Here is a 24,258-nt window from a genome sequence, read left to right on the forward strand (position 1 = left end):
TAACAGAGAATTCTTCTTGTCATAAATTCCTTCCTTTGGAAATTTGAATTTATGCAATGATTATCTGTAAAATTCGGTTTACTCCTTGCTGACAGTTCTTGCAGTAGTTTCTGTAGTGTATTGGTTATCATGTTAGCTTAACACGCGAAAGGTCCCCAGTACCGAAACCGGGCGGAAACAGTGCTCTTTGTCACATGCAATAATTACCGTAGTTGTAATAGGGAGTTATTTTTCATAAATGCCTTATTTTCGAAATTTTAATTCATGCAATGAAAATCTGTAAAATTCAGTTTACTCCTTGCTGACAATTCAAGCAAGCAGTTTCTGTAGTACAGTGGTTATCACGTACCCTTAACATGCAAAAGTTCCCCGTTTTCATCCTGGGTGGAAACAGCTCTCTTTGACACATACAATAATTACCATATTTGGAACAGAGAATTATTCTTGTCATCAATGCCTTCCTTTGGAAATTAGAATTTATGCAGTGAATATCTGTAAAATTCGGTTTACTCCTTGCTGATAGTTCTTGCAGCAGTTTCTGTAGTGTACTAGTTATCACGTCTGCTTAAATTCCCCAACTACAATACAGTTTCCCTCACACCATTTTCCTAATTCTAAAAATAAATCTTTGTGCTCTATTTCAGTATTTGGCGCAAAAATATTTATAATTCTAAAAACCATACTCATATATTCAAAATCTAAAAATTAAAATCCTCCCATTATTATCATTATACATATGTTTCAAATGATCTACCACATCCTTCCTCAATAAAATAGCAACACCACTTGAATTCCCCCTGCCATTGTTAACAAAAATAAAATCTCTCCATATTTTTTAAACTTCTAAAATACATATATTGTCCCAATGTGTTTCTTGAAGGCATAAAATATCAGAATTCTTCATTTTTACTATTCTTTGGAATTTTTCCATTGTTCTTAAACCATTCGCATTGATTGACATAAAATTAACCATTCCAATAAATAATAAAAATAAATATTTTCTCATTATCCTCTACCTGTTGTCATGTTTTTCTTCCTTTTCCGTCCTTTTTCACCTCCACCGATGCTTTCCTCTTCCTGTAGCCTCCCCTTGTTCTATCAATCTTTTCCATGTCTTCTGAATCTGAAATTGACTCTAAATTCATCTCATCCAACCAACTCAAAATCTTTTTTCCTGTGCCTGTTGTGCTTCCTGTATCCATTTGCGTCTCCTGTATCGTTGTCAGCGTCCCACTCTCCTCCACTTCACCTCCTTCCGAGGCACCCACATAGCCCGAGGCCCCCCCCAAAAAATCTGTGAGTCCCCAGTGCCTCCACCCAGCCCACCCCCTCCTCCTGAAAACTCCTTCTTATTTCTGAATCCATACTGCCCCCTATTTCATTCGTCTTCTGTTCCATCTTCTCCCCTCTTCTTTTCTCCGTCTCTCCATCCTCCACCACATCCTCTGCTCCATCTTCTTCTCCTTCTTGCGGTGATACAACTGCTTCCTCAAAAAGTTCCTGACTCCCCTCTTCAGCCAAAACCTCTCCACAGTTGCGCTCCTCTAGTCTCTTTCGGCATCCACGACAAAAAGACCTTTCCTTCCCTCCAACACATTCCCTCGCATAATGACCCTGTTTACCACACTTGAACTCTGGGCAGTCTTTGACTATGTGCCCAGGCTGGATACACAGTCGACAAACCCTGACCTGCTTATCATGTATTACTCTAAAATACTCTCCTCCCTCCAGTGTCTCAAATTTAGTTGAATATGGCAATGATTGTACTGTTTCAGTGAATTTTACTTTACAAAATCTTGTCCCGTCCACTATCTCCATACCTGGCCAAACTCTCCTTATTTCTGAGACAGCAGTTACACCCCAGCTACTCAGCTTATCCAGTATAACTTTGTCTTCGATGTGTACAGGAAAAGTCATGAAAGATACGACTAGCTCGTTTGCAATCATATCTCTCGCCATGATCCTTGTGTCTTTTATCATTAAACCATCCATTAAACCATCCTTTCCTTTTTCCATTTCGCATTAGAATTTCGTACTTTCTTTCTCCTTTCATACTACATCCAACCACCTTCCCACACACCTCTTTAATCGAAAGTAGTATCTCCATCGTTGTAACTTTATCTTCTCCCATCAACTCCACTGCCACCGTAAATTCTTTGCCATATTTCAGGCCTCCTTCATCTCCTTGTTTCTTCCGTTGAGCATTTTCTTTGTCCTTGTCCATTCCGTTAGTCATTGCCATGTTGTCCGTCATAATAAACAAAAATGAGACCGAAAAACTCTCCCCCAAGCAGCAAAACTGCAAAGGGGGGAAAAAACGAGCCAAACTTAAACTTGTTCAAATGCAAAAAATCAAAATTATACTTCAAAAAACTTTGAAAATAACCAAAAAAGCTCTAAAGCAAACATTCTCAAGCAAACAAACACTCACTCACGACTTAATCACCAACATCTGTCTCACTTTCCAAGCAGGAAGTGCTCACTCAGACCTCTTCTGGCTGTGCCGGGTGGAGAATATAACAGAACGTGGCCAAGATGTTCAAATGTTCATAAATGACCAGCATGGTCCAATAATAATAAGGCAGAACAGTTGAAACTGGAGCCGCAGCACGGCCAGGTGGACTGGGGACAGCAAGGAGTCATCATGTCAGGTAGTCCTGAGGCATGGTCCTAGGGCTCAGGTCCTCCGAGAGAGAGAAAGAAAGAGCGAAAGAGAGAATTAGAGAGAGCACACTTAAATTCACACAGGACACCGAATAGGACAGGAGAAGTACTCCAGATATAACAAACTGACCCTAGCCCCCCGACACAAACTACTGCAGCATAAATACTGGAGGCTGAGACAGGAGGGGTCAGGAGACACTGTGGTCCCATCCGAGGACAACCCCGGACAGGGCCAAACAGGAAGGATATAACCCCACCCACTTTGCCAATGCACAGCCCCCACACCACTAGAGGGATATCTTCAACCACCAACTTACCATCCTGAGACAAGGCTGAGTATAGCCCACAAAGATCTCCGCCACGGCACAACCCAAGGGGGGGGGGTGCCAACCCAGACAGGATGATCACATCAGTGACTCAACCCACTCAGTGACTCAACCCCCCCCCGGGACGGTATGAGAGAGCCCCAGTAAGCCAGTGACTCAGCCCCTGTAATAGGGTTAGAGGCAGAGAATCCCAGTGGAAAGAGGGGAACCGGCCAGGCAGAGACAGCAAGGGTGGTTTGTTGCTCCAGAGCCTTTCCGTTCACCTTCCCACTCCTGGGCCAGACTACACTCAATCATATGACCCACTGAAGAGATGAGTCTTCAGTAAAGACTTAAAGGTTGAGTTTGCGACCGAGTTTGCGTCTCTGACATGGGTAGGCAGACCGTTCCATAAAAATGGAGCTCTATAGAGAAAGCCCTGCCTCCAGCTGTTTGTTTAGAAATTCTAGGGACAATTAGGAGGCCTGCGTCTTGACAGGAAGCCAGTGTAGAGAGGCTAGCACTGGAGTAATATGATCAATTTTTTGGTTCTAGTCAGGATTCTAGCAGCCGTATTTAGCACTAACTGAAGTTTATTTAGTGCTTTATCCGGGTACCCGGAAAGTAGAGCATTGCAGTAGTCTAACCTAGAAGTGACAAAAGCATGGATTAATTTTTCTGCATCATTTTTGGACAGAAAGTTTCTGATTTTTGCAATGTTACGTAGATGGAAAAAAGCTGCCGTTGAAATGGTCTTGATATGTTCTTCAAAAGAGAGATCAGGGTCCAGAGTAACGCAGAGGTCCTTCACAGTTTTATTTGAGACGACTGTACAACCATTAAGATTAATTGTCAGATTCAACCGAAGATCTCTTTGTTTCTTGGGACCTAGAACAAGCATCTCTGTTTTGTCCTAGTTTAAAAGTAGAAAGTTTGCAGCCATCCACTTTCTTATGTCTGAAACACATGCTTCTAGCGAGGGCAATTTTCGGGCTTCACCATGTTTAATTGAAATGTACAGCTGTGTGTCATCCGCATAGCAGTGAAAGTTAACATTATGTTTTCGAATGACATCCCCAATAGGTAAAGTATATAGTGAAAACAATAGTGGTCCTAAAACGGAACCTTGAGGAACACCGAAATTTACAGTTGATTTGTCAGAGGACAAACCATTCACAGAGATAAACTGATATCTTTCCGACAGATAAGATCTAAACCAGGCCAGAACTTGTTCGTGTAGACCAATTTGGGTTTCCAATCTCTCCAAAAGAATGTGGTGATCGATGGTATCAAAAGCAGCACTAAGGTCTAGGAGCACAGGACAGATGCAGAGCCTCGGTCTGATGCCATTAAAAGGTCATTATACATTATCTCTTGTTGCACTATTTCAAGTCAAAGTGAGTCTGATTAACAGATGTTGCATTTTCACCATTTAGATAAGCATCTTTGTGTCACTGAAAAAGTGGAAGAAATTGCATATACTGTAGCCATCACTTTGTAGCACAGATTGTTGGATGAAATACAAACAAACCTAGCTTGCTTATTTCAAAGAGAGGGCACATTTTTCAGCCTTTTGGGAAAAAAACGGACAAAGAGTTTTAATTCTTCAGGTCAGTGATGCTGATGAAATGATGCAAGAGCACCCCCCTAGTGGACAAAAAGCTTGCAGCACTAGGTATTCCCAAGCGGTCTCCTATCCAAGTACTAACTAGGCCCGACCCTGCTTAGTTTCTGAGATCTGACGAGATCAGGCTTACTCAGGCCGGTATGGTCGTAAGCAATCTCTTGGTGCACTATATAAAGTCAAAATGAGTCTGATTAATCGTTTGCGTGTAGGGGGCAGTATTTTCGTTTTTTGGCTAAAAAACATACCCATTTGAAACTGCCTATTTCTCAGCCCCAGAAACTAGAATATGCATATAATTTTCGGATTAGGATAGAAAACACTCTAAAGTTTCCAAAACTGTCCAAATATTGTCTGTGAGTATAACAGAACTGATATTGCAGGCAAAAACCTGAGGAAAATCCAATCAGGAAGTGCCTCTTATTTTAAAACCGGTCTGTTCCTATGCATGCCTAGCCTCCATTTAATAGAGTTGTGATAACATACTATGTCGTGGAGTAACAATATTATCCTTGTCTGCAAAAGCCAACTTTGACCTGGGGGCATGCTTTGTAGACCATTCAAAAGCGTTCCAATACCTTGTCCCCAAGAAAAAAAACACATGTTATGATAGTTTATAGACAGTAGTAGGCAAATGAAGGGACAAAGTTCCAATATTAAGATTTTGGAATAACATTTCTAGGGTCTATTTGTTGGTAATTGGAAACACGCCCCTTTCGAATTTCATCCACCGTTCCTAAACACATCCATCCTATAGTGTAGGTTTTGAAGATTCATAATCTATGCTTGTAGCCATCAGAAGAAGATTGAGGAATGGTTGGTGGACCCAAGAAGTACAAGCCTCCGCACCATATTCCGGCTGGCCATGCTTTCCACCTGGCTACTCCTACCCCGGTCAACAGCACTGCACCCCCCACAGCAACTCGCCCAAGCCTTCCCCATTTCTCCTTCTCCCAAATCCGTTCAGCTGATGTTCTGAAAGAGCTGCAAAATCTGGACCCCTACAAATCAGCCAGGCTAGACAATCTGGACCCTTTCTTTCTAAAATTATTTGCCGAAATTGTTGCCACCCCTATTACTAGCCTGTTCAACCTCTCTTTCGTGTCGTCTGAGATTCCCAAAGATTGGAAAGCAGCTGTGGTCATCCCCCTCTTCAAAGGGGGGGACACTCTTGCCCCAACATGCTACAGACCTATATCTATCCTACCATGCCTTTCTAAGGTCTTCGAAAGCAACGTCAACAAACAGATTACCGACCATTTCGAATCTCACCATACCTTCTCTGCTATGCAATCTGGTTTCAGAGCTGGTCATGGGTGCACCTCACCCACGCTCAAGGTCCTAAACGATATCTTAACCGCCATCGATAAGAAACATTACTGTGCAGCCGTATTCATTGATCTGGCCAAGGCTTTCGACTCTGTCAATCACCACATCCTCATCGGCAGACTCGACAGCCTTGGTTTCTCAAATGATTGCCTCGCCTGGTTCACCAACTACTTCTCTGATAGAGTTCAGTGTATCAAATCGGAGGGTCTGCTGTCCGGACCTCTGGCAGTCTCTATGGGGGTGCCACAGGGTTCAATTCTTGGACCGACTCTCTTCTCTGTATACATCAATGATGTCGCTCTTGCTGCTGGACACTGTGTTAACAACCCTCCAGGCAAGCTTCAATGCCATACAACTCTCCTTCCGTGGCCTCCAATTGCTCTTAAATACAAGTAAAACTAAATGCATGCTCTTCAACCGATCGCTACCTGCACCTGCTCGCCTGTCCAACATCACTACTCTGGACGGCTCTGACTTAGAATACGTGGACAACTACAAATACTTAGGTGTCTGGTTAGACTGTAAACTCTCCTTCCAGACCCATATCAAACATCTCCAATCCAAAGTTAAATCTAGAATTGGCTTCCTATTTCACAACAAAGCATCCTTCACTCATGCTGCCAAACATACCCTTGTAAAACTGACCATCCTACCAATCCTCGACTTCGGCGATGTCATTTACAAAATAGCCTCCAATACCCTACTCAACAAATTGGATGCAGTCTATCACAGTGCAATCCGTTTTGTCACCAAAGCCCCATATACTACCCACCATTGCGACATGTACGCTCTCGTTGGCTGGCCCTCGCTTCCTACTCGTCGCCAAACCCACTGGCTCCATGTCATCTACAAGACCCTGCTAGGTAAAGTCCCCCCTTATCTCAGCTCGCTGGTCACCATAGCATCTCCCACCTGTAGCACACGCTCCAGCAGGTATATCTCTCTAGTCACCCCCAAAACCAATTCTTTCTTTGGCCGCCTCTCCTTCCAGTTCTCTGCTGCCAATGACTGGAACGAACTACAAAAATCTCTGAAACTGGAAACACTTATCTCCCTCACTAGCTTTAAGCACCAACTGTCAGAGCAGCTCACAGATTACTGCACCTGTACATAGCCCACCTATAATTTAGCCCAAACAACTACCTCTTCCCTACTGTATTTAATTTATTTATTTTGCTCCTTTGCACCCCATTATTTTTATTTCTACTTTGCACATTCTTCCACTGCAAATCTACCATTCCAGTGTTTTACTTACTATATTGTATTTACTTTGCCACCGTGGCCTTTTTTTTGCCTTTACCTCCCTTATCTCACCTCATTTGCTCACATCGTATATAGACTTGTTTATACTGTATTATTGACTGTATGTTTGTTATACTCCATGTGTAACTCTGTGTTGTTGTATGCGTCAAACTGCTTTGCTTTATCTTGGCCAGGTCGCAATTGTAAATGAGAACTTGTTCTCAACTTGCCTACCTGGTTAAATAAAGGTGAAATAAAATAAATAAAAAGTGTTGTCTTTGATGTGTGCATTTTCAAGTACCTTTTAATATTGAGTCTCTGTCTGTTTGACATTTCAAATCTGAGGAGATCATTTTTTAGAGAGCCATTTTTGATGTTTTTTGTTGGCATGAAAGAGCTAACTTGAGGTTTGTACCCCCTAGTTCAAATCCCAGAGAACCAGTTAATGTCGCAACTTCTTTCTTGTTGCCTTTGTGGGCCTGAAAGAGCAAACAAGAGGTATATAGGGGAAAAAGGGCTTGTTCCCATCAAATAGCAAGAATGAAGTGACACCTTGTTTCAAATGTGATTTCAATAGAGTTGTGATAGCATACTATGCTGTGGAGTAACAATACAACCATACCCTGCAAAAGCCGACTTTTACCTGGGGCCATTCTTTGTAGACCATTCAAAAGTGTTCCTAGTCTTGGTCCCCCTGAAGAAAGCAACATGTTAAGATAGTTTAAAAAATAATTGTAGTAGTAGTTATGGTGGTGAATTCCCAAAGGAGAGGTTGTGAGTTAAATTCATTTCAAGAGCATGCCAACTTGCTTTTGTTGCCTTAACAGAACAATGTTGAGGTGGGGTTCCGGAAGGACATAGACAGCAAGGGAAATTTGATTATAAAATGTTAGGGTACAGCAACTGGTGTTGGGTAGGAGTGCTGATCTACAATCAAACCCACCCCTGTCCATATAATCTTATTCCAGAGACAACTGATTCAGAATGATCTAGGCAAAGCTGATCGTAGAAAAGTGCTCCTCTGTACGCATTTATGAAATGTCTCCGGCTAAGAATGCTGAACTGGAATCAGTACCCCCCACCCCCCCGTCACAGTAATGTTATTCATTCTACTCACAAATGCTAAACAGATCCTAGTTCAGCACTCCTACTTCAAGCCACCAAGTGAATGTTGGGTATTGGGTGCTAAATGTCTTGAACAGTGGTTGAAAAAGTACCCAATTGTCATACTTGAGTAAAAGTAAAGATTTAATAGAAAATGTCGAGTAAAGTGAAAGTCACAAAATACTAAGTAAACGTCATTGCTAAAAGATACTTAAGTATCAGTGGTAAAAGTATAAATTATTTGACCTTCCATATATTAAGCAAACCAGACAGCACAATTCTCTTGTATTTTTATTTAAGAAATAGCCATGGGAACACTCAGACATAATTTACAAACGAAGCATGTGTTTAGTGAGTCCGCTAGATCAGAGGCAGTAGGGATGTTCTCTTGATAAGTGTGTGAATTGGACCATTTTCCTGTCCGGCTTAGCATTCAAAATGCAAAAAGTACTTTTGGGTGCCAGGGAAGCTGTATGGAGTAAAAAAATATATTATTTTCTTTAAAAATGTGGCGAAGTAAAATTGAATGTTGTAAAGAAATGGAAAGAGTAAAAGTACAGATACAAAAAAAAACAGATGTAAACGGAATGTAGTGGAGTAGTTTAAATACATTTTTGTTAAGTAATTTACACCACTGGACTTGAAAGGAACACCGGTACCCCATGTATATAGCCTTGCTATTTTTATTTTACTGCTGATCTTTATTTGTTACTTTTATTTCTTATTTTTTACTTAACACATTTTTCGTACAACTAAATTGTTGGTTAAGGGCTTCATTTCAGCATTTCACTGTAAGGTCTACACATGTAGTATTCGGCGCATGTGACAAATACAATTTGATGTTGTGAACCTGGTATGACATTATTGAAGCTGTGCTGACACCTAGTGTACATCAAGAAGACCTACATTACACACATATACACACACACTTTAACCTTAAAAAAGATGGGATGCTTTACATAAGTTGCTCTTTTTTGTTAGACACTAATATATATGTCCAATAAACAGACGTTCAAAAGTCGGAATGTAAAGCAAAAATGCCTGGAAAGTTATTCAAAAGCAGCTGTAGTGAATCAAGCATCTTGGGGTTACCTGAAATAGGTCAAAGTATATATTTTAAATGTTCTAATTTATTTCATCTTTATTTAACTAGGCAAGATGAACTCAACAACATCGACACAAGTTACCTGCTATATTTGGGAAACAGGATTAACACAGAGAGAACTTGGCAAAATAGAATATATGTTTCTGTAGTACGAGTAGGTATATACAGTATCATCAGTAACAATTGTGTACAAGCCACCTAGCTAATAAAATACTGGGGCTTGCGGTCATTAGTTACATTTCAACCACAGCGATTACCCAATTGAGGCGCAACAGAGTTCACCGGCAAATGCAGGAACACCGGAAATAATAACTAAACCAACAAATGAGAAATGGTGGAGGCTACCAGAACGAAGATAAATGATTTCAGAATGAACGTGGTGAGTGAAAAACGTAATTTACATAGCTCACCCCCTACTCGGTATCTCATTCTACTGTTATACGACTCTGTATGCGTTGTTTGTTGGCAACCTTGTTATTTACAAAGTTTTTAGAACGGATTCCTGTCGGAACGTTCCGCAAATTATACCCACCCCGGGGTCCAGCAAAATAAAGGCAGTTAAAACAATATTTAAAACATTACAATACATTCACAACACACGGTGTGCCCTCAGTCACCTTGTCCTAGAGAGATTTACATGTCCTAGAGAGATTTATCAAAACATCACACCAGGGTGAGCCTAAACAAAACACAGCCCTGTGGGAAAAATGAATGGTGGAAAAAGGATTGGAACCATTTCCCTGTTTGACCTGTAGTTATAATATCCATAACGACTCTACAGAGCCCCACAGTGGACGGGTCACAATATGTTACATTGATAAAGCACACTTTATTTAACCTCCATGTCATCTTGTTTTTACATGGCATTGTAGATTTTAGCGGTATATAGTATGCATTTTGGATGCTTTCAGTGTATTTTCAACGCTTTCAGACAATGGATTAATCGCAATTAAAAAATAGTGCACTAACATTACACAAAGTTATCTCAAGTCTGACAGCCCAAACAAAAACACACATTCTCAGTCAAAAACACAAGTCAGAACACAGCCTCTCGATTCTCTCGTGTGATTTCAGGTCCTCTGACTGGGAAAATGTCTTTCCACAATGAGAGCAGTGGTATGTCTTCTCCTCCTGTGTATTTGTATGTATTCTTTCATGCTCTTTCAGGTACCTTAACCGGGTAAATCTCTTTCCACAGTGGGAGCAGTGGTACATCTTTTTTTTTCCTGTGTGTATCCTCTCATGCTGGTTCAGGTTTCCTAACTGGGCAAAATGCTTTCCACAATGGGAACATTGGTAAGGCTTTTCTCCTGTGTGTATTCTCTTGTGCTCCTTCAGGCTCCCTAACTGGGTACAACTCTTTCCACAATGGGAACATTGGAAAGGCTTTTCTCCTGTGTGTGTCCTCTCCCTAACCACCTGCCTTTCGGAGCAGTGGCTTCCTTCTGTGTGTACCACCTAAAAAACTCTTTCCACACTGGGAGCAGTGATGTCGTCCTGCTGGTTTGGACGTCTCAGGGTCTGGTTCCCCTGAAGGACTCTTCCTGCTGTCAGAAGGAGGGTCTGGTTTCTCTCCTGTCAAAGACAAACCAATTATTTAATTAAACAGAGACCTGAATGAAACCTCCACATGATAAAACTTCCTATGATGTTTAAACTAGACTAGATCGCTCAATCACCTGTCAGGTTTTACAAGTATTATTAAACCGACTTCAAAATACAGGTCTCTGTGTGGTTCTTAGGATGTCCAGGCAGGTGATTCACTTCTAACCGAAGTCTTGCAAGTGTTTACATGGTTTGACACATCTGCCAGATCATCGAAAAATCTGATTTCAGTACGAGTGTATTATATATTTTTTCTCACCAATTTTGTTTAATCCAATTACAACTCCTCTACGGACTCCGGGGAGAGACGAAGGTCGAGAGCCATGCGTCCTCCTAGACACGACCCTGCCAAGCCGCATTGCACTTCCTGACACACTGCTAAAACACGACCCTGCCAAGCCGCATTGCACTTCCTGACACACTGCTAAAACACGACCCTGCCAAGCCACACTGCTAAAACACGACCCTGCCAAGTCGCACTGCACTTCTTGACACACTGTTGAAACACGACCCTGCCAAGCCACACTGCACTTCTTGACACACTGCTGAAACACGACCCTGCCAAGCAGCACTTCACTTCTTGACACACTGCTGAAACACGACCCTGCCAAGCCACACTGAACCTCTTGACACACTGCTGAAACACGACCCTGCCAAGCCACACTGCACTTCATGACACACTGCTCGCTTAACCCGAAAGTCAGCCACAGAGGAAGGAAACACCGTCCAGCTGGCACCTGAAGTCAGCGTGCATGGGCCCGGCCGCCACAAGGAGTTGCTAGAGCGCGATGGGACAAGGACGTCCTGGCCGGCCAAACTCTCCCCTAACCTGGATGATGTTGGGCCAATTGTGCGCCGCCCTATGGGACTCCCGATCACAGCCGGTTGTGATAAAGCCTGGATTAGAACCAGGGACTGTAGTGACGCCTCACTGAGATGCAGTGCCTTTGACCGCTGGCCACCGCTCTGCTTAAATATTTATATTCCGAAGTCTGACATCGTGCTGATATTTATTCATTTATTTGTGTGTGTATTGGTAGGTATTACACCACCGTTGGAGCTAGAAACATAAGCATTTCGCTGCACCTATTTTTGTAATGGATGAGAATTTAAAAACTTTACATTTTAACGCTGCATTTAAGACAATGTCATATTCATTCTGTCAAACAAACGCTCTGCAGCCTAGTTTAACAGTGATCTACCTTCTATGAATGCTGCTGGGAGCAAACTGGGGAACAGCTAGAGGAAAACAAACCTAACTGCATCCCCAGGCCAACAGACTATCAACAGACTGCATGCCCTGGTATATCACCAGACTGACTACAAAGAGGCACTGAACACACAAGTTACACTTTACCAATCTCATTGCAAATGGTGACGGGAACCCCAGAATTATATTTTCTGTAGTAAAGAAATTAGTTCAACCACTCGCTAATGCCTCCTTTGAATAAAGTACAATTTTTCAAATCCCCAAATCCGAAAAATAAAGAACATTTACATCAGTGTCCAACCTACCCCTTGATTCAGACCTGCCCTCTGCTTCACACTGAGCCTCCCAGCTGCAGTTTCACTGTACAATATACCCCTTGATTCAGACCTGCCCTCTGCTTCACACTGAGCCTCCCAGCTGCAGTTTCACTATATTCTCATTGAAAACCCCAACATCTGTCTCTGAAATGGTCAATTATATGAGGTCAACTACCTGCCCCTTGGACCCTAATTCCCACAAGAATCATACAATTCAGGCACTGTTCCTAATTCCCATAAAACTGCCCCCATCAAACCAACCTTGAGAAAATCTGCATGACACCCTTCTAGTCTGGCTAGATACTACAGAACTACCTCTCTACCAACAATCTGCATGAACCCTTCTAGTCTGGCTAGATACTACAGAACTACCTCTCTACCAACAATCTGCATGAACCCTTCCAGTCTGGCTAGATACTACAGAACTACCTCTCTACCAACACTCTGCATGAACCCTTCCAGTCTGGCTAGATACTACAGAACTACCTCTCTACCAACAGTCTGCATGAACCCTTCCAGTCTGGCTAGATACTACAGAACTACCTCTCTACCAACAATCTGCATGAACCCTTCCAGTCTGACTAGATACTACAGAACTACCTCTCTACCAACAATCTGCATGAACCCTTCCAGTCTGACTAGATACTACAGAACTACCTCTCTACCAACAGTCTGCATGAACCCTTCCAGTCTGGCTAGATACTACAGAACTACCTCTCTACCAACAATCTGCATGAACCCTTCCAGTCTGGCTAGATACTACAGAACTACCTCTCTACCAACAGTCTGCATGAACCCTTCCAGTCTGACTAGATACTACAGAACTACCTCTCTAACAACAATCTGCATGAACCCTTCCAGTCTGGCTAGATACTACAGAACTACCTCTCTACCAACACTCTGCATGAACCCTTCCAGTCTGGCTAGATACTACAGAACTACCTCTCTACCAACAATCTGCATGAACCCTTCCAGTCTGGCTAGATACTACAGAACTACCAACAATCTGCATGAACCCTTCCAGTCTGGCTAGATACTACAGAACTACTTCTCTACCAACAGTCTGCATGAACCCTTACAGTCTGGCTAGATACTACAGAACTACCTCTCTACCAACACTCTGCATGAACCCTTCCAGTCTGACTAGATACTACAGAACTACTTCTCTACCAACAGTCTGCATGAACCCTTCCAGTCTGACTAGATACTACAGAACTACTTCTCTACCAACAGTCTGCATGAATTCTTCCAGTCTGGCTAGATACTACAGAACTACCTCTCTACCAACAATCTGCATGAACCCTTCCAGTCTGGCTAGATACTACAGAACTACCTCTCTACCAACAATCTGCATGAACCCTTCCAGTCTGGCTAGATACTACAGAACTACCTCTCTACCAACAGTCTGCATGAACCCTTCCAGTCTGACTAGATACTACAGAACTACCTCTCTAACAACAATCTGCATGAACCCTTCCAGTCTGGCTAGATACTACAGAACTACCTCTCTACCAACACTCTGCATGAACCCTTCCAGTCTGGCTAGATACTCTCTACAGAACTACCTAGATACTCTACCAACAATCTGCATGAACCCTTCCAGTCTGGCTAGATACTAGATACTACAGAACTACCTTCTCTACCAACAGTCTGCATGAACCCTTCCAGTCTGACTAGATACTACAGAACTACTTCTCTACCAACAGTCTGCATGAACCCTTACAGTCTGGCTAGATACTACAGAACTACCTCTCTACCAACACTCTGCATTAACCCTTCCAGTCTGACTAGATACTACAGAACTACTTCTCTACCAACAGTCTGCATGAACCCTTCCAGTCTGACTAGATACTACAGAACTACTTCTCTACCAACAGTCTGCATGAACCCTTCCAGTCTGGCTAGATACTACAGAACTACCTCTCTACCAACAATCTGCATGAACCCTTCCAGTCTGGCTAGATACTACAGAACTACCAACAATCTGCATGAACCCTTCCAGTCTGGCTAGATACTACAGAACTACTTCTCTACCAACAGTCTGCATGAACCCTTCCAGTCTGACTAGATACTACAGAACTACTTCTCTACCAACAGTCTGCATGAACCCTTACAGTCTGGCTAGATACTACAGAACTACCTCTCTACCAACACTCTGCATTAACCCTTCCAGTCTGACTAGATACTACAGAACTACTTCTCTACCAACAGTCTGCATGAACCCTTCCAGTCTGACTAGATACTACAGAACTACTTCTCTACCAACAGTCTGCATGAACCCTTCCAGTCTGGCTAGATACTACAGAACTACCTCTCTACCAACAATCTGCATGAACCCTTCCAGTCTGACTAGATACTACAGAACTACCTCTCTACCAACAATCTGCATGAACCCTTCCAGTCTGACTAGATACTACAGAACTACTTCTCTACCAACAGTCTGCATGAACCCTTCCAGTCTGGCTAGATACTACAGAACTACCTCTCTACCAACACTCTGCATTCCAGTCTGGCTGTATACAACTAGAGAACTACCTCCCAACTACAGGCGGCAGGTTGAACCTTAATTGGGGAGCCACCGTGCTTCTACATCTGCATTGCTGTTTGGGGTTTTAGGCTGAGTTCCTGTATATCACTTTGTGACACCGGCTGATGTAAAAAGGGCTTTATAAAAATATATTTGATAACAAGGTGTGAAGAACATCATAGTTTAGTAGTGGTACTAGTAGTGGAGCTAGTACAATAACAAGGTGTGGAGACCATCATAGTATAGTAGTGGAGCTAGTACAATAACAAGGTGTGGAGACCATCATAGTATAGTAGTGGAGCTAGTACAATAACAAGGTGTGGAGACCATCATAGTATAGTAGTGGAGCTAGTACAATAACAAGGTGTGGAGACCATCATAGTATAGTAGTGGAGCTGGTACAATAACAAGGTGTGGAGACCATCATAGTATAGTAGTGGAGCTAGTACAATAACAAGGTGTGGAGACCATCATAGTATAGTAGTGGAGCTAGTACAATAACAAGGTGTGGAGACCATCATAGTATAGTAGTGGAGCTAGTACAATAACAAGGTGTGGAGACCATCATAGTATAGTAGTGGAGCTAGTACAATAACAAGGTGTGGAGACCATCATAGTATAGTAGTGGAGCTAGTACAATAACAAGGTGTGGAGACCATCATAGTATAGTAGTGGAGCTAGTACAATAACAAGGTGTGGAGACCATCATAGTATAGTAGTGGAGCTAGTACAATAACAAGGTGTGGAGACCATCATAGTAGAGTAGTGGAGCTAGTACAATAACAAGGTGTGGAGACCATCATAGTATAGTAGTGGAGCTAGTACAATAACAAGGTGTGGAGACCATCATAGTATAGTAGTGGAGCTAGTACAATAACAAGGTGTGGAGACCATCATAGGAACGCTGGTGTGTTCTGATATAGGAATGCTGGTGTGGTCTGATATAGTAACACTGGTGTGGTCTGATATAGGTACACTGGTGCTGGTGTGGTCTGATATAGGAACACTGGTGCTGGTGTGGTCTGATATAGTAACACTGGTGTGGTCTGATATAGGTACACTGGTGCTGGTGTGGTCTGATATAGGAACACTGGTGCTGGTGTGGTCTGATATAGTAACACTGGTGTGGTCTGATATAGGTACCCTGGTGCGTCTGATATAGGTACACTGGTGTGGTCTGATATAGGAACACTGGTGTGGTCTGATATAGGAACACTGGTGCTGGTGTGGTCTGATATAGGAACACTGGTGCTGGTGTGGTCTGATATAGGAACACTGGTGTGGTCTGATATAGGTACACTGGTGCTGGTGTGGTCTGATATAGGAACACTGGTGCTGTCTGATATAGGAACACTGGTGCGGTCTGATATAGGAACACTGGTGTGGTCTGATATAGGAACACTGGTGTGGTCTGATATAGGAACACTGGTGTGGTCTGATATAGGAACACTGGTGCAGGGCTCTGATATAGGTACACTGGTGCTAGTGTGATCTGATATAGGAACACTGGTGCTAGTGTGATCTGATATAGGAACACTGGTGCGGTCTGATATAGGAACACTGGTGCTGGTGTGGTCTGATATAGGAACACTGGTGCTAGTGTGATCTGATATAGGAACACTGGTGCGGTCTGATATAGGAACACTGGTGCTAGTGTGATCTGATATAGGAACACTGGAGCGGTCTGATATACGCTGCTCGAAAAAATAAAGGGAACACTTAAACAACACAATGTAACTCCAAGTCAATCACACTTCTGTGAAATCAAACTGTCCACTTAGGAAGCAACACTGATTGACAATAAATTGCACATGCTGTTGTGCAAATGGAATAGACAACAGGTGGAAATTATAGGCAATTAGCAAGACACCCCCAATAAAGGAGTGGTTCTGCAGGTGGGGACCACAGACCACATCTCAGTTCCTATGCTTCCTGACTGATGTTTTGGTCACTTTTGAATGCTGGCGGTGCTCTTACTCTAGTGGTAGCATGAGACGGAGTCTACAACCCACACAAGTGGCTCAGGTAGTGCAGCTCATCCAGGATGGCACATCAATACGAGCTGTGGCAAGAAGGTTTGCTGTGTCTGTCAGCGTAGTGTCCAGAGCATGGAGGCGCTACCAGGAGACAGGCCAGTACATCAGGAGACGTGGAGGAGGCCGTAGGAGGGCAACAACCCAGCAGCAGGACCGCTACCTCCGCCTTTGTGCAAGGAGGAGCACTGCCAGAGCCCTGCAAAATGACCTCCAGCAGTCCACAAATGTTCATGTGTCTGCTCAAACGGTCAGAAACAGACTCCATGAGTCTGGAGACGCCGTGGAGAACGTTCTGCTGCCTGCAACATCCTCCAGTATGACCGGTTTGGCGGTGGGTCAGTCATGGTGTGGGGTGGCATTTCTTTGGGGGACCGCACAGCCCTCCATGTGCTCGCCAGAAGTAGCCTGACTGCCATTAGGTACCGAGATGAGATCCTCAGACCCCTTGTGAGACCTGGTGCGGTTGGCCCTGGGTTCCTCCTAATGCAAGACAATGCTAGACCTCATGTGGCTGGAGTGTGTCAGCAGTTCCTGCAAGAGGAAGGCATTGATGCTATGGACTGGCCCGCCCGTTCCCCAGACCTGAATCCAATTGAGCACATCTGGGACATCATGTCTCGCTCCATCCACCAACGCCACGTAGCACCACAGACTGTCCAGGAGTTGGCGGATGCTTTAGTCCAGGTCTGGGAGGATATCCCACAGGAGACCATCCACCACCTCATCAGGAGCATGCCCAGGCGTTGTAGGGAGGTCATACAGGCACGTGGAGGCCACACACACTACTGAGCCTCATTTTTACTTGTTTTAAGGACATTACATCAAAGTTGGATCAGACTGTAGTGTGACTTTCCACTTTAATTTTGAGTGTGACTCCAAAACCAGACCTTCATGGGTTGATACATTTGATTTCCATTGATCATTTTTGTGTGATTTTGTTGTCAGCACATTCAACTATGTAAAGAAAAAAGTATTTAATAAGAATATTTCATTCATTCAGATCTAGGATGTGTTATTTTAGTGTTCCCTTTATTTTTTTGAGCAGGTTAGGAACACTGGTGCTGGTGTGTTCTGATATAGGAACACTGGTGGTGTGGTGTTCTTGGGGTTGTACTCATCCTTCTTCTTCCTCCAAACACGGCGATTGGAGTTTAGACCAAAAAGCTCTATTTTTGTCTCATCAGACCACATGACCTTCTCCTATTCATCCTCTGGATCATCCAGATGGTCATTGGCAAACTTCAGGCGGGCCTGGACATGCGCTGGCTTGAGCAGGGGGACCTTGCGTGCGCTGCAGGATTTTAATCCATGACAGCGTAGTGTGTTACTAATGGCTTTCTTTGAGACTGTGGTCCCAGCTCTCTTCAGGTCATTGACCAGGTCCTGCCGTGTAGTTCTGGGCTGATCCCTCACCTTTCTCATGATCATTGATGCCCCACGAGGTGAGATCTTGCATGGAGCCCCAGACCGAGGGTGATTGACCGTCATCTTGAACTTCTTCCATTTTCTAATAATTGCGCCAACAGTTGCTGCCTTCTCACCAAGCTGCTTGCCTATTGTCCTGTAGCCCATCCCAGCCTTGTGCAGGTCTACAATCTTATCCCGGATGTCCTTACACAGCTCTCTAGTCTTGGCCATTATGGAGAGGTTGGAGTCTGTATGATTGGGTGTGTGGACAGGTGTCTTTTATACATGTAACGAGTTCAAACAGGTGCAGTTAATACAGGTAATGAGTGGAGAACAGGAGGGCTTTATAGAAAAACTAACAGGTCTGTGAGAGCTGATATTCTTACTGGTTGGTAGGTGATCAAATACTTATGTCATGCAACAAAATGCTAATTAATTACTTAAAAATCATACAATGTGATTTTCTGGATTCTTGTTTTAGATTCCGTCTCTCACAGTTGAAGTGTACCTATGATAAACAATTACAGACCTCTACATGCTTTGTAAGTAGGAAAACCTGCAAAATCAGCAGTGTATCAAATACTTGTTCTCCCCACTGTATGTGAGAATGCTGGTCATTGACTACAGCGTTCAACACCATAGTGCCCACGAAGCTCATCACTAAGCTAAGGACACTGGGACGAAACACCTCGCTCTGCAACTGGATCCTGGACTTCCTGATGGGCCGCCCCCAGGTGGTAAGGGTAGGCAACAACACGTCTGCCACGCTGGTCCTCAACACTGGGGCCCCTCAGGGGTGTGCACTTAGTCCCCTCCTGTACTCCCTGTTCACCCACGACTGCGTGGCCAAACACAACTCCAACAGAATCATTAAGTTTGCTCACAACAGTGGTAGGCCTGATCACCGACAACGATGAGGCAGCCTATAGGGAGGAGGTCAGAGACCTCAATGTGAGTAAGACAAAGGAGATGATCGTAGACTATAGGAAAAGGCGGGCCGAACAGGCCCCCATTGACATCGACTGGGCTGTAGTGGTTCAGGTGGAGGATTTGAAGTTCCTTGGTGTCCACATCACCAACAAACTATCATGGTCCAAACACACCAAGACAGTCAGGAAGAGTTCACGACCAAACCTCCTCTTCCCCCTCAGGAGACTGAAAAGATTTGGCATGGGTCCCCAGATCCTCAAAAGTTTCTACAGCTGCACCATCGAGAGCATCCTGACCGGTTACATCACCGCCTGGTATGGCAACTGCTCGGCATCTGACTGTAAGGCGCTACAGAGGGTAGTGTGTGCGGCCCAGAACATCACTGGGGCCAAGCTTCCTGCCATCCAGGACCTATATAATGGCGGTGTCAGAGGAAAGCCCATAAAATGGTTAGTCGCCCAAGTCATAGACTGTTTTCTCTGCTACCGCACGGCAAGCGATACCGGAGCGCCAAGTCTAGAACCAAAAGGCTCCTTAACAGCTTCTACCCTCAAGCCATAAGACTGCTGAACAATTAATCAAATGGCAACTGGACTATTTACATTGCCCCCCCCCCATGTGTTTTGTACACTGCTGCTACTCGCTGTTTATTATCTAAACATTTGACTATTTTCTACATTGTAGAATATTACTGAAGACATCAACACTATGAAATAATACATATGGAATTTTGTAGTAACCAAAACAGTGTTAAATCTAAATAGATTTCAGATTCTAGATTCTTCTGAGTCGCCACCATTTGGCTTGATATTTAAGGATTTGAAGTTGTTATTGATTTGATGTTATTATACATATATTTTTGTGCCACTTATTTGAAAAGTGTGTTACAAATAAGATATTACTGTTATTAGTACTATTATATAGCGCCAATCCACTTTTCTAGACACGGGACGAAGTCAGGATATTTTGGGGGGCTTTCAGTTGGAAAATATACTGCAGAACTATTCACAGATTGTTGATGAACACTCTCATCTTTCTGTCTATAAAACAGCACTGCAATGTAGAGAAATGCATGTCAATATACATTTATGTTTCCTTTTAAACCCCAGATTTCAGCATATATTAAAGTTCCCTGAAGCGATTCCAACCTGTGACTTCAGAATATGTTTTTAAAGAGAATCTTAGCTAGAACACGTAACTTTCAAGTTATCAACAATTGCTTCAATAGAAGTCTGAAGAAAATATCTCAGAACAAGCACACTGAATGTGGTGAATGGAACAGCTTCTGAAGAGAAGATACGATCCATCACATCCACAACCGTTATGTATGTTACTGACATCATAAAGCTGAAAAAACATACTGACAATGAAAATCAAGAATTATTATAAAACCTTGATGAAATTTCCCTTTCCAGAGAAAGTTTCAAGATTATCTGATGTCAGGTGCAGGTTTTACATTTCCTAAAACCTTTATGGATGTTACATCCTTTATGGATGTTACTTCCATTGGGTCTGTACTGTTACATTGCCTGTCCCAGTCAACCCCCCTATCTTTGGGTCTGTACTGTTACATTGCCTGTCCCCCACGATCTTTACAATACTTTAAAACAACACTCAAGACTCTTCCATTGGGCCTGTACTGTTTCATTAACATATCCATAACTAATACTGGGGGACAGCTATGTCGATGACATCACCAGCTATGAGTGGAAAACAAGATCCGGGAAGCCCATTCGAAAATAATTTAAATATGATTGGCTGAAAAGCCTTTTGGAGACTTGGACACCTGCTCTATAATGATCAGAATTCATGCAATGACCTGTTTATAGGCCTTAAAGCTGCAACATATCACTTTTTGGGTGACCTGACCAACTTCACATAGAAAATGTGTGTTATAGATCTGTCATTCTCATTGAAAGCAAGTCTAAGAAGTCACAGATCTGATCTGTGTGCGGTATGTCTATGCTTCCAATTCTTAAGTGTTGTTTTTGAGTCTATTATCTTCAAACTGCTGAAAATATTTGAGGTTTTGGAAAATGTATTTAACAGCGGTTTAGATAATACAATGATTGTGACAAAACAAGCTCGGAGTGTAGACCTACTGAAATCAGGCGAAATATCACAATTTTATCAAATGGTGGAGAGATTTCTGCACATTGAACCTTTAAGGATAATTATCACTGTGGTTCAGGTTCACTTTTATGCAAAATCACCCTTAAATGCTTCCCAACATCTTTAACGGTTTGTTGGTGGACCCCCCTCTTTGTAGCTTCATCAATTCCTACAGAACATATTCAAGTGGCTAATTAGAATATTGGGACATTGTTTGAAGCCACTACAGCAACAATGTTGACATTCTGAAATGCGACCTCTGACCTGCCGTAGGGAATGGATGAGACAGCAACCTTTTCTGCTTGGCTAGAAACTATAGAACGAACAACAAGTGTGATTGGCCAGAAACTATAGAATGAACAACCAGTGTGATTGGCCAGAAACTATAGAATGAACAACCAGTGTGATTGGCAAGAAACAATAGAATGAACAACCAATGCTTTTGTCTCTCAACCTCAGAAATATAACTAATGATTGTCTCATGTCCAGATTATATCTGTTGGAGACATTTAGAAATATAACTAATGACTGTCTCATGTCCAGATTATATCTGTTAGAAATATAACTAATGACTGTCTGATATACAGGTTATATATGTTAGAGACATTTAGAAATATAACTAATGACTGTCTGATGTCCAGATTATATCTGTTAGAGACATTTAGAAATATAACTAATGACTGTCTCATGTCCAGATTATATCTGTTAGAAATATAACTAATGACTGTCTGATATACAGGTTATATCTGTTAGAGACATTTAGAAATATAACTAATGACTGTCTGATGTCCAGATTATATCTGTTAGAGACATTTAGAAATATAACTAATGACTGTCTCATTTTGGTATCAGAAAGAACAAGTATTTCTAGATATGTTTGATATTGAATAGAATGTTTTATAGAATTATTTATAGTATATAAAATTAATATAGAAATGCTGACTGTGCACAGCGTTGTATGGAAGTTGTTTATTTGTATACAGAATATCCCTCTATTTGTCATGACCCCTCGTGGCCAATTGTAGGTGCGTTTCATTAGTTGGATTATGGGAAGACGGGGTCAGTTGAAGTCTACATGGAACAGATGATGGGTGCCTGTATAGAAGATGCCGTTTTAAGATACAGTTTTCAACCAATTAATATCATTGTTTTATATAGTTTTATTGTGGATTATACCTCTGGATTGACCTTTTGACTTCAAGCTTTTCACCTTCATAATTGCTGAAGCATTTGAACATCAATATCCACTGGAATCTGTCACTGCTTCCATGTTGTAGCTTTAAACCAACTCCTTGAAGTGTCCATGACATCACCACTTCCTATCAAACCAACTCCTTGAATGCCCTACTACTTAACGTTTGCAGTTGTCTATTAAACACAATTTTCAAAGTAATATTTGTTTCACTTTAGTGTGTTTATACTTTAATGTATTTATGTATCACTTTTCAACAGGAAAAGTAAAAATCACTGGAGGACGTCATGAACAATTCATATAGTACAAAAACATATTCAAGTGTAGAATGCCCTTTTAAAAATCACACGAGTTCAACAACTGCAGTTTGTGCCCCTATTTTTTAGGATAGTACTCACTGTATTTACTGGTGTTAATCAGAACTCCAGTCTTCTCTTCTTCGTCCTCCTCTAATGTGACAGTAATCTCCCCCTCTTCATCCTTCATTAAAAAAACGTGGTCATCTTCTTTCACTGTCACAGTAACCTCTTCCACTCCAAAAACGGCTTCCTCCTCTTCTTTTACTGTAACATCCTCCTCCTCTTTCACTCTGAACGCATCTTTCTCTTCTTCTTTCACGGTAACAGCCTCATCCTCTACTTGATTTTGTATTGTCACAGCCTCCTCTTCCTCCTCCTCTTTGACGAGAGCGTCTTTCTCCGTCCAGCAGACGTCCTCTTCTTTATCAGGAGGAGAGTAGTTTAGTGAACTCATGGTCGTGGATAATAGCTCATTAGCATTAACGACTAGACTAGTGCAAATTTAACCAGCCAGCTAGTTGACTTACAACGTAAATATAAAATTAAATGAGGTAGCTAGTTGTTTCCACATAAGTATGTTTAAATCATAGTGGCAAATAAACCACGAAATTGTCTAAAGATCTTGAATGTTCCGACTTTGTTGTCTAGCGAGCTACCGAGGTGGCTGCAGGTGTTCCGTCCACTAAATTATACGTCACAGTAGAACCATCACCTGAAAGACACATATCGCCATCTGCTGTCTGGAAGGAGTAAACGCAGTTGAGGAGGGAAAACCTTTTTTTTCCTTCAATGAAAAAAGCAGTTTAGGGAAACGTTTTTTTCCTCTCCATTAAATATGAATATTATATCAACACGTACAAAGAGCAACAAGTGTTGTTTGAATAGTTCAGATTTGTAATGAGATTTTAAAACGAACTCTACATCTACTCCACATCTGTATTCCTGATTCAGTCAAATAACTAGTTATCAAAATAAGCAACTAGTTATTGATACCCTTGATAGAGATGAGCAAAAATGACTGTATGAAATAAAATAAAAAAACTTTACCCACTACCAGGATATTTTTGCCACCAAACCTGGTTACCTTTCTGCTAGGAGGCTGAAACTTGGCCATAAGTGGATCTTCCAGCAAGACACATCAACATCCACAAAGAAATTTTTATAAAATCAAATATACGTACAGAACTTGTCTGATGCTTTAACCTGCTTTAACATGTCTGGCACCAGTGGGACAGGTAGCGTCCCACCTC

At 42.3% G+C, this 24,258-nt stretch overlaps 2 pseudogenes; both read right to left on the reverse strand.

Moving 5' to 3' along the window:
- Positions 1-4,629: 4,629 nt before the first annotated feature.
- Positions 4,630-4,748, reverse strand: LOC115119942 (5S ribosomal RNA; annotated as a pseudogene).
- A 3,646-nt stretch (positions 4,749-8,394) lies between these two features.
- Positions 8,395-23,680, reverse strand: LOC115119937 (zinc finger protein interacting with ribonucleoprotein K-like; annotated as a pseudogene).
- Positions 23,681-24,258: the final 578 nt, after the last annotated feature.

Source organism: Oncorhynchus nerka, linkage group LG11 (genome assembly GCF_034236695.1).
Source record: "Oncorhynchus nerka isolate Pitt River linkage group LG11, Oner_Uvic_2.0, whole genome shotgun sequence".
Taxonomy (NCBI): domain Eukaryota; kingdom Metazoa; phylum Chordata; class Actinopteri; order Salmoniformes; family Salmonidae; genus Oncorhynchus; species Oncorhynchus nerka.